Consider the following 13843-nt stretch of genomic DNA (forward strand, 5'->3'; position numbering starts at 1 on the left):
CCTTCTGTCCGGGATCTATGGGGAAAAGTTGATCTGATTAGTCATGTAGTCAGTGTATGTTCATTATGGCTTGCTGATTCTTGATTGTGTTTATAGAGTTGCCTGAAGTTTATTGGTGTCTTGATCTAATTCTCTGTAACTGAACTTTTGGAAGATGGTTCTGGTGTGGTGGGCAGTGGTGTTTCTAAACTGGCAGGCAGTAACTACCTCACTTAGTGGGCAAAGTGCAAAAGAAAGAGTTCAGAAATGGTTTCTAGTGAAATATCCGTGCTCTGGAAGCATTAGCTTGAAGTGACACTATCAGATCTTGCCCCCAGTGGTTGTGGGATATTGAGAAAAAGTTCATCTGTTGGATTGGGGGAGGGAGAGGGAGAGGATTGGAGACAGAGTAGATTGTTCTGTGAGTTGCATAACGGGCACCTTCAGAGTGCTTGTTCCTTCTGAGGGTCCGTCCAAGCGAGAGATGGGGATAGGCCTGGAGTTTCAGGCCTGGCCTCTGGAGTTGTCGCTGTCACGAGTCATTTGTTGTTGCTGTTTTCACAATCGCTGTGTGTTACGATTCATATTCGAGCACAGTGCTGGTGTATGACCACCGCCCTGGGTATTTGGGTATTTTGTAGATACGTTTGTCTTTTCGGTGAATGGTGGCCACGTTCCGTGGGAGTGTCAGGAGCTGGGTGTGGGAGAAGGAGCGACGTGCTTCGTGGCTCATTTGAAAAGGGCTACACAAAAAAACCCAGATCAAACAATCCCCTAAGTTCTTGACAAAGAAGCCCAGGAGATAGATTGTAAGCATAACGTTAAATTTCTGTGATCTTGGAAATTGGGTATGGATGGTATAAACAGGTTAGAGAATGTGGCGGTTACAAGGATGGCCAAAACATGTGGGGTCGTACCTTTTCAGTTCACCTCTACAAGCGCCACTGGCAAATGGCCTTCATTTCTTTAAGCTCAGTATCCCCATCTGAGGGGATGGTGGTACCTGTCTCATAAAAGTGATGGAATAAAGAAGAAATTGCGTAGGCAAAGCTTCTAGAGAATCAGAAGCCTGGTGTTGCTACGCGTGTCTCAGAACTCTTTGGATTACAGTAATGGGGTACTTGGTACCCAGTTGTGGGTGCAGCACCTTGCAGATCCCCAGGCAGAGTTAACATTACCTTGGGTCATCCTCGGGAAAACAGAGTAGGGTGGTGGTGTTAGAGCGTTGCGGACCAGCCAGGTTACCCACCAGTGAAGGCGAGAGGCAGTCTCTGTATGTCAGACGCATTACCAGGGAAGGACCAATGTGTGGCTGGATTTCAAAGCACTCTGTTGCCCCCACCTCTACAGAGAGATGACAGGAATTGAGTTAGTGGAGGTCTGTGGGGCAGCCGAGTCTTCAATGGAATGCCATGTCGGGCTTTTCTATTTCTTTGGTTGGAATTAAGTTTTTATACATTGTTTGATTAAAACAACCAAAACCAAAACCAAAACAAAACTGCAAGATCTCTTGCACAGAGGACCAAAAGAATGGCTTCTAAGCAAAAACATGCCGAACACATGAAGACCAACCACACTGGGTCAGTAGGTGGCAAAGTACTTTGCTATAAATATGCAAGGCTCCTCTTTCTCTACTTAAAAGAAAAATCGCTTTGCATTTCAGACAACAGAAATGGCTGGACAAGCCTTTAGTTCTTGTGCAAGAAACTGAAAACAATGTGAAAGATTTTCCTTAAATGGACACAGAGCTCAGCCTGGTCTGGGGTTGAAGTTAAAGGCCCCCCGCCCCCCTGCCCCCCCTCCAGTCTCCGTTTGCCTTCCTTGCATTATTTCTCATACGTTATGCAAGATTCCCCAGGCCCCAAACCATTCACTTTTTCCTGTAATCTCGAGGTGTGCACAGGGTACATCTCAGCCTCCGACCTCTCTGCTTTCACTTTTGGTTAGTCAGAACCTCCATCTGGCGGGATTTGAATATGAGTGTTTTCTGTGGCTTTTCTGTGGCTCCTTTTCAAAGCATTCAAAGCAGTTTAAAAATACAGAATGTTCAGCGATCTGACCAAGAGCTAATGTAAGTACTTATTTGGGGACTATTTTTAAAAAATTTACTAAGGCAGGTTTGAAACTCTTAACGCTGACCATGTCTTGGAAATAGACCCTAAGATTACAAAAGAAGGTTCGAGAAACATGCAACTATGTCTCCACAGTCATAATGCTTTCCGTAGTGACAGTAGTAGCAAATATAGCACAGTCTAGAAAAACAGAAGAGCTAAAACTCTGTATTTAATATTAAACAGGAAACTGAACAGAGGAGATTGGAACAACATGGTGGGTTTTCAACAAACCTGTTGCCGGGTTTCTCTGTAACGAAAAGTCTAAATGAGAACTCTTATTCTGTTAAGATGGTGAGTTTTCATGAAAATCTCCACCCCAACGTGACCCCTGGAAGCAGGTTCTGTATTGTAAGGTTTTGAAGCAACCCCATTTCCACCAGAGCCAAAGGGAGATTTGGAAGCAAATTGAAAACCTCTCCAAGAGTGGAAAAAGCTTTGTACTTTTGTTTCGCTTTTGTGCAGAGCCGCCACTCACCCAACATGTGCATATGAATATTCTTTCTGAAGACCTGGGCTTCATTTTAAGGTCAGCCTTCAATTTCTAGAGAATATAATTTGCTGCTATTTTTAGAGCCTCATGATTGCTCGTAATAACTAATGGAAAAAAAACTCAACAGAGAAATAAATGTGTAACAGCTGTGTCTGCTTAAACTTGATTAAAGGCAGTAAAAAAAAAAAGTAAACAGAAGAATGAATGTGATAATGGACGAAGGAGAGCCCAGTATCCCTCTCATTGTGAAAAGTTTTACAGACATAACTTGCCCTCCTTCGGAGGCTGGCGATGTCTGTGTTTAAAGTTTACTTTACTGTTTGTCTTGAGTGGGATCAGTGTTGTAGTGAATAATTTATAGCTAGCATGAATGAGCTCATTAGTCACCTTTTCAGACTTTAAATGCGTTTTGTGGTTGTCATTACTGGAGCCTTCTGTTCAGCCGCCGAGCAAAATGACAGTTTGGCAGTTGGCTGCCTTCATGTGGGGCAGCCTGCTCCCCTTCAGGTCTGCGTTGCTTTTATATTTCATTGAAACCTTTCCTTTCTCTCCCGGGGCTGGTCCAGGGACTCTCACATTTCAGATGCCTTTTGCACCCCAAGCTTAAATGAGAAGTTTTTCATGGATTAAAAAAAAAAATCTTTCAGTTGTGTCTGCCGCAGAGAATGAAGTGGATGGAGTGAGCTTTTTTTCCAGCAACTGCTGTGTATTATTCCCTTTGTGCTTGGTTTGATATTCAACTTGTTCAGAAGCGGCGAGCTGGGCGGTCGCCGTTCAGCAGCGGCACCGGGCACTCACATAGTGGCGGGCATTTCTGACCAGGGGTCGTCGTTGGAGTTTGGAGGGTGAAGTGTGTTTCGGAGCGGGTTTGCATTTTTACAGTCCTGAACATCAATATGATGTGTGTGGGTGTGGATGAAACAACTGACTCCAGAAAATCTGCCAGGCCAGGTTCCCAGGGCCAAAGAAAACCATGTTTTTCCTACAAAGGGGTGGGTAAGGTGACCTTTTGGGATCACAGCCATCTGGGGGTCCAGACCTTGGGGAAGGGCCATGATTTCTTCCTCAACTCAGTGTCTTCCCAGTCCAGATCACTGAGAGAAAGCAAACTGTGGCAGCTCCCTGCCTACCGGGCCTTTGGAGACTTGCCTGGGAGGCTGGTATGTGAGGAAGAGCCCGGGCATGCCAGTAGCAGGTGGGATTTCTTAGGAGCGGATGTCATGAGGTTCATCCCTCCCTTTGAACCTGGCCTGGGCAGCCTCCAGAGAGCTCTGACATCCACTCTCTGGGACTGGACTCCATCCCGAAGTCCAGGACACTGTGGCGTGCCCACCTTGGTCCTTGGGTAGCCTCTGCTGGCAACAAGGTGCGTGGAAGCTTGCCCGGGGAGATCTCAGCCAATGGCCTGGGCCTCTGTTCCAAGGTCCCTTTGACGTTTCCTATGAGCAACAGGCACTCATGGCTGCCATCACCATCGTGGGCAGCACCCCCTTCCGGGATCCATATTGTTAGACAGCTGGCCTAGCACTGTGTGAGGCATGTAGGAAAGATGTTCAGTATTCCTCTCTGGAAGAAATGCCAACTTAAAAAGGATGCCTGGTTGTTTGGGGGCCAAATCTTTGAAGCCAGGGATAGTCACGTGTCTTTGAGCTCAGAGGAATTAGGTGCTATTGGTGCACCCACAGAGAGACAGCAATCCATTTGGCCACTTCCTTCCCAGCCCCCACCCCTTATGAGACCTGAGCGCTCACATGTACTCATTCCTCACAATTTATGGGCATGTTTTGCTTGCACCTGAATCAAAATATTAAAGGCATATGAGAGATTATTTTGGGAAGGAGTGGGGGTTTCAAAGCAGAAAGCGTTGGTGAACCACACTATCTGATAGAGAATAACAGACTTCAGGTTTGGCAGTCATAATATGTTGAAAAGTTGCTAATCACCCCCCCTCCCCCAAAGAATTTCGTACAGCAGGGAAATATATTGGTGATATGTTAATCTCTGCAATGTTTCCCAGGGACATCATCAAATTTGTAGCTTTTGCTTTTGTTTTAAAGAGACAATCTTAAAGAGAGGAATTAATGGCTTCTTTCACATCCTTCTGAAAAAGTAAAATGAGAGAAGTTATTTTTTGGCATGGTTAAGCCTTTGGCAGGACTTAGAAACTGAAACGTAAGAGACTGTGGTACTTGGTGTACTCAGTAAAGACAGGAAAACAATTAAAGCTCTTCAAAACTTTGGAGGAGGAAAAGGTTGATCATGCTACTTTTCTTTGACTAATCTGTGTACTTACTAGATACCAGCTTGAGAGAGCAATAAAAAGAAGCATTTTTTTCCCCTAAATGATCAATATTTTTGATTACACCTATGCCACATGCTATGAGCAGAAGAGAGGTAGAAGACAGGGTCCTTGCCTCTCTGGGCACTTATAATTTGTTCGATGCTCAGTATCTAGTTGATTTATTTTTTATTACAAAGGTATACCATACTGTATTGATTATGACAAAGAAGCTGAATTTTGGCTCTTGGTAAGTAGTGCCTTTTCATTCTCTTCAAAAGTCCCTCTCCCTTCCATCTCCTTTATTTCTTGCTCACAATTTTTCCTCTCTTGAATCCCACCACTCTTATCATTAATGCCCTTGACCCCCAGGGGGTTCTCCAAGAAAAATTTAAATGCTGTGGACTGACCTGAAGCTTTCCTTGGTTTCTTCCTGGAACCTGACTCCAAACTCTGGAGCCAGTCTGTGTGGGTTCAAATCCCAGCCCCACCACTTACCAGCTGTGTGGCCTTGGGCAGGTGGCTAAACCTCTTGGTGCCTCAAGTTCCTCTTTAATAAGATGGCCTTACTAATAGTATCTATACCTCACATGGTTAATGTGAGGCTGAAATGAGGGAATATTTGCAAAGCCTGAGAACACTGCCTGGCACCCAGTACGTGCTATGTTAAGTGTTTGTTAAATACAGTTGATCATTATTCATGTATTCCATATTTGCAAATTCACATCCTTGCTAAAAATTATTTGTAATCCCCAAAATTAAAAAAATGCTCATGGTGCTTTTATGCTCACTTATGGACATTTTGGCAGAATGGCCAAACATCTGAATCGCCCAATGCGCACATTCCCGGATTCCTTCTCACAAAGTGACGCTCTGACTCCTTGTTTCAGCTCTCATACCATAAACAAGTATCTGTTCTGAAGTCTATCTTGTGCTATAGGTTTTTCTGCCTTTTCTCCCCGTGACTTTTCTTTTAAGCCCTAATCGTAGGGCTGAAGTGTTGTTCAGTGTCCTGAGTGCATGAAGGCTGAGTGCCTTGTGGAGAAAATACAGAAGCCTTGTTAGAGAATCTTTGTTCAGACATGAATTATAGCGCTGTTGGCTGTGAATTCCGTGTTTATGAATCAACGATACGTATTAAATAAGGTGTCTTTAAACGGAAGTAGGCTGTGGTTATATATTCATCAGTTAACGAAAATGCTGTCACCAGCAGCTCGCAGGAACCTGACCGTGTGTTTCCCCTAGGAGCAATAGTTCAGTATTTGTGAATTCATTGTTTGTGGAGACTTTATAGAACATAACTTCCGTGAGTAATGACCATCAACTATAGATAAATGGAGTTCAAGAGCATAGAGGGGCAGCCTTTTCTAGGGCAAGCTTCAGACTGCCCAAGTCTCCCTTGGAAGGGCAGGAGAGGCAGAAGTAATTCTGGCCACGTGGAGTGCCTCAGCCGGACACAGATTTTTCTATCAGATCTGGAAAAAAAAAAAAAAGATGTAACCACATCTGGTCTTTTATAAGCACAAATTGCTATAGAGAATCAATGGGAAAATAGAGAGTCAATTTTCCCCCTCCTCCACAAATTCTTGAGAGTATTTTCCCCTATCTTTGGACCTTTGTTAAGAGTTTGTAGTGAAAGTTGGATACTGAAAACCTATAAATTGAAAGCCTTCATACAACCAGACAAAAGACCCCATAACACGGGGTATGATGTGTGTTATACTTAGCAATTCTCCTGTTTGCTCAGAGCACCAGCCTTTTCAGAAAGGAATCATTTTGTCCCTTGTGATTGAAAAGATCACAAAATACTTTAACTTGGTGGAAAGCTTTGCCGATGTATTTCTTTTCCCCCAAACTCTTACTTTATGAAATGTTTGCCAGTTGTTTCACACACATAGCATATGAGAACGTGAAAGTGGTTCCGAATGAGGAAGGCTCTGCTTAAAATGGCTGGAAGATGTGGGGCGCCTCGGGCTCAGTTGGTTACATGTTGGACTTCAGCTCAGGTCGTCATCTCGTGGCTCTTGAGTTCAGCCCTACATCCGGCTCTGTGCTCACAGCTCAGAACCTGGAACCTGCTTCAGATTCTATGTCTCCCTCTCTCTCTGCCCCTCCCCCCTTCTCAAAATAAATAAATAAATAAACTTAAAAAAAAAAAAAGACTGGAAAATGCAAATCGCAGGGAACACAGGGAGCCCGGGGCCAGGGTGGCCCACAGAATTTAATAATATGCCTGTAGCCTCTTATTTCAGCAATTTCCAGGTTTTCATGATTTAAAACCCTGTCCCAACAAACCCCCTGAATACAATGTTGCATATTCCAGTGCTTGTTTTTTAGTAAGTACTGACTGTCTTCCTTGTGTGTCAGGCATTGGGTTACTGTTTGGAGTTTACTGGATCATGGGGGTAGGCAGTCTGGTGGACACGTTAACAGTCTTCCTATGGTATCTCCCTCAGCCAAATTCTTAGAAGTTGGAAATTTAGGGTCAGTGGCTGAGCTCATTTAAGTTGTAATTGAACAACAGAACCAGGTCACAATCTTCCAGACACCCACACCAATGTTCATATGATCTTTCTTTCTCACCCTCTGCCAATCTGATAGGTGAAATGAGGTATCACAATTGCTTTAATTTGCATTTCTTTGTTTTTACTGAGGTGCAGCCTCTTTTCATGGGTACATGATCATTTTTGTTTCTCTTTTGGTTAATTTGCTCCTTTTCTCGTGAGGGTGATACTTTTTTTTGTTTCCCTCTTTGATTATAAGGGCTATAAATTTAAAATGTTAACCCCTTTAGCTGTGTATGGCACCTATTTCCTCATTTTTTAATCTGTCTTTTAACTTGATTTATGACCCTGGCACTGCACGCAGATTTTAAATTGGTATGCAGTCAAATGTGTCAATATTTTCCTTTTGATTTATTTACTTAACAAAAAACAGTGCTAAGTGCCAGGGCACCGTTATATGTGTTTTACAAATATTAATTCATTTGATCTTCATGAGAATCCTGTGAGGTGGGTTTTTCNTCTGTCTCAAAATAAAATAAAAATAAAACTATAAAAAATTTTTTAAAAAAAGATGAAGAAACTAGGTGGAGAGAAAGAAGTTAAGTACTTTGACTAAGGTCAGCCAGCTAGTAAGTAGGGAAGTGAGAATATGAACATAGTCCCAGGTTGTTATGCTAGCCATTAGGCTATAACACCTCTGGCCGTGGTATTTTGCTCTGTGTGTGTGTATGCATGTGTGTGTATATATTTACCTGTAGTCACTTCATAAATGTTCCCCAGGTCTCCTAGATCCTTGAGGGCAAGAGCGACACCTCTTATCTTTCCAGGTTCCTTCCCAGTCCTCTCCACACAGGACTGGGCATAGAGTAGATGGATGCTTCACACATACTTGTTCAGTGAATGAATTGGCTAAATCTGAATTCTGGATCATTCCCTCACACTTGTGTTTGTGCTCAAAGAGGAGGTGACAGGCTCTGTGTTTCCATGCTGCCTCCAGCAGGTGCCTTGATGAGCTTAGGTTGGGGGAGAGCAGGGGACCTGAACTAATGAACTTCACTCCACCGGTTTGGCTGTACTTTGCCTTACGACACATCCCTCCCTCCCTCCCTCCTCAAATAAGCCTCCTGGCTTTATTCCCTGCTGGAGAAATTCGAAGAAGCCTTTTCCCAGGCTACACCCTTCAGAACCTGTCATGTAAACACACACAGAATGCACAGGAGGAAAACCCAAGAGAGGATGAAGAATGAGCGCCAAGACCCTGGACCGATCCTTGAAACTCTCCAAGAGTGGAGGGCCTTCCAGCTGGCATGTTGGGTCTCTTTTACTTTTGCGCCCAAGGGAAGGAAGTGGGCAGCTTTTTTTTTTCTTTTCTTTCTTTCCTTTTTTTTTTTTTTTTACCGTTACAAACAGCATACTCATATATTATCTCAAAGAGACTTAGTCAACCCATGGTTAAGGGGTTTTCTTTGACCATAATCTTCTCTTTTCTGGTATTTGACAAATCCTCCTGGATTTTCCTTTGAAGGCTTTCCTATGTTCATTTTTTCCAGTCTTGCTGACCGTTCTCTAACTCTCAGAGTGTGGCCCCTCAACCTCCAGCAGCAGCATCCCTGGGAGCTTGTTAGAGATGTGAATCCTCAGGCCACAGCCCAGACCCACTGAATCACAAACTCCAGGGGTGCGGGCCAGCAAGCTGCATTTTAATAAGTCTTACAGGTAATTTTGGTGTACACTCAAGGTTTTGGACCACCGCTCTAATGGGATCCTCCCCTCTTATCATTAGAACATTGTAAATATAATGGGTGCTCATTGTAGAGAATATGGAATATAATAGACATGCATGAAAGAAGCAGACCAAGGGGCGCCTGGGCGGCTCTGTCAGTTGAGCGTCCGACTTCGGCTGAGGTCATGATCTCATGGTTTGTGAGTTGGAGCCCTGCGTCGGGCTCTGTGCTGACAGCTTGCAGCCTGGAGCCTGCTTCTGATTCTGTGTCTCCCCCTCTCTCTGCCCCTCCCCTGCTCATGCTCTGTCTCTTTCTGTCTCTCAATGATAAATAAATGTTTAAAATTTTTTTTTTAAAAAAAAAAACAGAAAGAAGCAGGCCAAGAAAATTACCCCACAACGCTCCCGCTCGTAGGGGAATACTATAAATGTTTTATAATCTTCAAAAACACATTTAAAAAAACAATCTTTATTCCCTTTTGTATGGATTCTGGCATTGCTTTCTCAGTACTTCTGTGTGCTTTGGGTCTTTCATTTTGTTTCATTCCTCGCCCAAAACATATCTTATATCCACAATTCCATTTTCTTCTTTTTCTTTTTTAAAAATTGAGATATACTTGACATACAACGTTGTGTGTAGCTTTAAGGTGTCTAACATAATAGATTTGATATATTTACATTAAAGTATGATTGCCACTGTGGCATTAGCTAATACCTCTGTGGTGTCACATTGTTACCATTTCTTCTAGTGTTGAGAACAGTTAAAATCTAGTCCGTTAGTTTATGTTCATAATACACGTTTCTTGTCAGTAATCACTGTACTGTGTTAGTTCTCTGGGACTTATTTATCTACTAGTTCCAAGCCATTCTTCTTTTCAAGCATATTTCTGATAGTATAACTTCCGCACTCAAAAATATTCCATGAGTTCTTCTTGCCCTTTGAATTTGTGCATAGAAACTGCTCATCTTACCATTCGAGGGGTTTTGTCATACGATGTTCCCACTCTTATCCACTAATACTCATGCTCCATAAGGAACAAAACCCTTGCATCTCTGGCACCTAACACAATGCTATGGACATGGTAGGCAGTCAGTAAATATTTGTTCAAGGAAGAAATGCATCTTCTAATACAATCAAGTCATATTTGATAAATCTATACGTGCCATTTATTTCTCCAACATGGAACAGCGGTTTCTGCTGTAGGGCCTTCTTAGAATGTCTGGGACCCATCCTAGAAGAGTCTGGTCCATTAGGTTGTGGCTTCCTGGGTATCCGTAACAGAAAAGCTCAGCTCTAGAATGAGCCTTCCCCATTTCCGCAGGTCCAACACAAACCCATCTTTATTAGATATCCTCCTCCCAAAGTCACCCCCAGTCCTCTGTTGCCCAAAGATTCCACCATGCCCCTGGCCTCAGCTATTAGGAGGGGGTGGCAAGAAAGGAGGAGTCTCCTAAGTCAGGCTCAGTCAATCAGGTTATTTCCCTGAGAATTAAACCTTGTAGTGGAAGACAGAGGCAGTCAGAAGGTGGTGGGTGCTGAAGGTCAAAAGGTTATTTGGACTTGGGGCCAGCAGCCACACGCGGTCATAAGCAAGCAGAGGAAGCCAACCTGTAGGCACAAGAGTGGAACAGATACGCAGAGGGAAGTAGGAAAGGTCGTGTGGTCTCAGAGGGAAGGAGAGGGAGGGGAGAGAAACTGCCTGGGGACGCCCCGGTTCTGAGAAGCCCAGCCGCGCTGCCTGCCCTGGGCCGCCCTGGGCTCCTGCTCATGTATCTTCTTGGCTGGAGTCAGTTTGAAGGATCGCTGACCAGGACACTCGTCTTTGCCCGCCTGTCTCAGACCCCTCCTCATATATCAAAGTCCCCAGTCTTCTCACCCGCCATGTCCTCTCACGGCTCATCTCTTCCGGTGCTGCTGCCTCAAGGAGGATTGGGGGGCTTCACCCTGAACTATTCCATAAATAATCATGTTGGCCAAAGAGCCAGTGATGGGGAGAGGGCAGAGCAGCGTGCTGCAGGAGAGAGAACAAAACATCAAGGGGAGGGGCGCTCTGCAGGCAGGAGGGGCCTGAAGCGCCACACGGACGGAGGGGAGGGGGGAGGAGCGACACTTGGCGCTGGGGTCCAGGTCTTCCTGCTCCAGATACATGTATGCCTCAGGCCCATGCCCAGAAGGCACTGTCAGAAAGGTCCCAGCAGGTCCCCAGCCAGGAAATGAATGTTGCCCAAAGTGAGGTCCAGGGCACACAGAGGATTCTGCTGTCAAACGTATTTATAGAACAATGCTTTCGACAGTTCCACCCAGTTTTGGGAGACTTCTCAGGGTCTAGGGCACAAGGTGACTGTTTGAAAAGTTCAAGAGGGGAATTGAAAATGGAGTCGTTCTAGAGAATTTGGTCCCTGCACCCTCTGGTCAGGGAGCATGTTCCAGAACTGGGGTTCTACGGGATGAAGAAGTGGAAAGGGCACTCTAAGCCTTCCTTTGGCTTTTGGCAAATACGTGGAACCCTCAGACAGACAGGTAGGCAGACAGACACGAGTAGTCTGTTCTCCACATCAGGCCGTGCTGGTCCACCGCGTCCTCTTGAGAGCGACCCCTCTTGCCACGTTTGTAATGGGAGAGAGAAATTAAGGGATACAGATGGTCCCTCACTTAACGACAGCTCGACACACAATTTTTCGACTTTGTGATGGCGTGAGAGCGATACACATTCAGTAGAAACCAAACTTCAGATTCTGAATTTGGATCTTTTCCCCAGCTAGCGATGTATCATACGATCCTCTCTCAGGATGCCGGGAGCTGCGACAAGCCTCAGCTCGCAGTCAGCCACGCAGTCAGTGGGGTAAACAACTGATAACACTACAGCCATTCTGCACCTATACAACCATTCTGTTCTTCACTCCGGTACAGTAGTCAGTAAGTTAAGATGAGCCATTTCAACACTTGGCATTAGATGATTTTGCCCAGTTGAGGCTAATGTAAGTGTTCTGTGGACGTTCAAGTTTAGCTAGGCTGAGCTGTGATATCCGGTGGGTTAGGTATACTAGATGCATTGTCGACTTAGGGATATTTTCACCTTAATGATGGGTTTATTGGGAGGTTAACCCCATCATCAGCTGAGGCAGGTCAGTATGTCCGAGAATGGAAGAAACCGAAAACAGGCAGAAGAAAGGCAGACTAATAAAAGACAGCTTATCTCACCTTACCCCACCCCCTGCTGAGGCCTTCTCCTGCCCCAAGTCTTACCTGTTTTAAAGGTTTTGTTCACAGTAGGATGGCTGGTTCAGACACTGGAGGCTAAATGGCTTGCAGGGAGAATTTTCAGAATGACATATTCCGTGTACTTGAACCCTGAGGACAAAGAAAGGACCGGAAGGAAAATGAACATGCCACTTTTCTTATTGTAAAGAGATCTCTAGCTCTGGTGTGAGTGTGGTTGGCCATGGGGAGGGCTGGGACCTGATGATGGAAGAGGAGGAGGGCGGGCAATGTTTCTTCCACACTGGGTGGACAAGGGGCTTGGACAAAGGTCTCTGGCCTTGGTTGCTTTGATGGGGGATTCAGCAGCCTCAACTGCTATGCTGAAGGAGGGTGCCGCTTACACCTCCCTGGAGCTCAGCCGGGCTGTCGTCACCAGTTCTGACGCTCAAGAGTCTCTAGCGTGAGTCTGCAGATGTATCTAGCTTGTCTCTCTCACCTTACACCTTTTGCTTGGTGAGTTTGGGTAGGTCCCATCAAGTGCTCAGTAATTCAAAGGGGTGGGGCTGGATGACCTCGGGCTTCCCCTGGGCGGCCACCTTGGAATCCTCTCCTGGGTGGTATCTGCCATAGAACTGGTAAGTCATAAGGCCTGTGGGGAGTATCTTTGGGGAAGACTTGCCACCCACCAGTTTGAAGCTTTGTTAAAAAGGAATGACTCCCAGAACCATTGGGGTTTCCTTATTATTATTATTATTTTTTAAAACAAAATACTCAGAAGCCCTTGGGGTTTTCTCTCCCTTTTGGCTAGGTTAAAGGGACTGCAGACTCCAGGGGTTTCTGAGGGCGATCACTCGCGCCCTGCTCACTGGTTTTTCTGCAGCTTTCGGAAAGCTCAAAATGGCCGGCCCGTTGGCTCAGGTGGGCTCAGGTGGGGGGGGGGGCTTGTCACCTGGGCGTCTCTGTGGAGGCACCTACTGATATGGCTACGTGGGAGTGGTGTGCAATCATACTTTTATTTATGTCACCACCAGGGTGTCCTGTTGGACTCTCCTTTCGTCCTCTCCAAAGGCAGCTGGTTGGTGTGGCTTTAGCAGTGGGTGGCCGTTCTTTGGAGGAGCCCAAAGACTTGGAGTGATGGCCGCGCCGGTCGCTGGGTGGCCCTGCGAATTGTCTGTCGGGTTCCCGGGAACTCAAAATGTGAAGGCGATAAGGCTGGTTTTCGCTCGAGGTTTCTAAGTCGGTCGCGGCGCCCAGCGTTTCCCCACTGGAGAGGCCCCACCGGCGTGGCCTTTAGAACGGGCCTCTGGCTTGCCTGTGCGTAATGGCCACCCTCCCTCCCCTGGCAGACACGCGCCGGCAGACGACGGGAGGAGCGGCCACGGGGGCGGGAGGCTGCGGCGCCTTTGTGCCTTTCCTCTCCCGGGGCTCCAGGTGGGCGCTGGCGGAGGGCCGGGGACTGCCCTGGGAGCCCCGCCAGGACGCCGCAGTTGGGGACAAGTGGAATCTCTTCTCCCCCTCGCAAGTCTCGCCCGCATCGTAATTCTTTTTATTTT

The 13843-nt window shown here is 45.8% G+C and overlaps 1 protein-coding gene and 1 long non-coding RNA gene across 4 annotated transcripts in view; one reads left to right on the forward strand and one right to left on the reverse strand.

Annotated features, from left to right (window-relative positions):
- The first annotated feature begins 2031 nt into the window (after positions 1–2031).
- The window catches only part of FOXN3 (forkhead box N3), a 235549-nt gene continuing 223737 nt past the window's right edge, over positions 2032–13843 (forward strand). For 2 of the 3 annotated variants that reach the window (XM_077780862.1, XM_077780863.1), the window contains exon 1: positions 2032–2050. The gene's annotated coding sequence lies outside the window, so the exon portion shown is untranslated. The remainder of the gene's footprint in view (positions 2051–13843) is intronic. The other variant, XM_077780864.1, reaches the window with a different exon arrangement.
- The window catches only part of LOC144245476 (uncharacterized), a 22280-nt gene continuing 14478 nt past the window's right edge, over positions 6042–13843 (reverse strand). The window contains exons 2-3 of the long non-coding RNA XR_013339263.1: positions 12336–12440; positions 6042–6336 (exon numbers count right to left, since the gene is read on the reverse strand). This is a non-coding gene — a long non-coding RNA (uncharacterized LOC144245476). The remainder of the gene's footprint in view (positions 6337–12335; positions 12441–13843) is intronic.

The sequence above is a fragment of the Crocuta crocuta genome, unplaced genomic scaffold (assembly GCF_008692635.1).
Source record: "Crocuta crocuta isolate KB4526 unplaced genomic scaffold, BGI_CrCroc_1.0 scaffold299, whole genome shotgun sequence".
In the NCBI taxonomy this organism is placed as follows: Eukaryota; Metazoa; Chordata; class Mammalia; order Carnivora; family Hyaenidae; genus Crocuta; species Crocuta crocuta.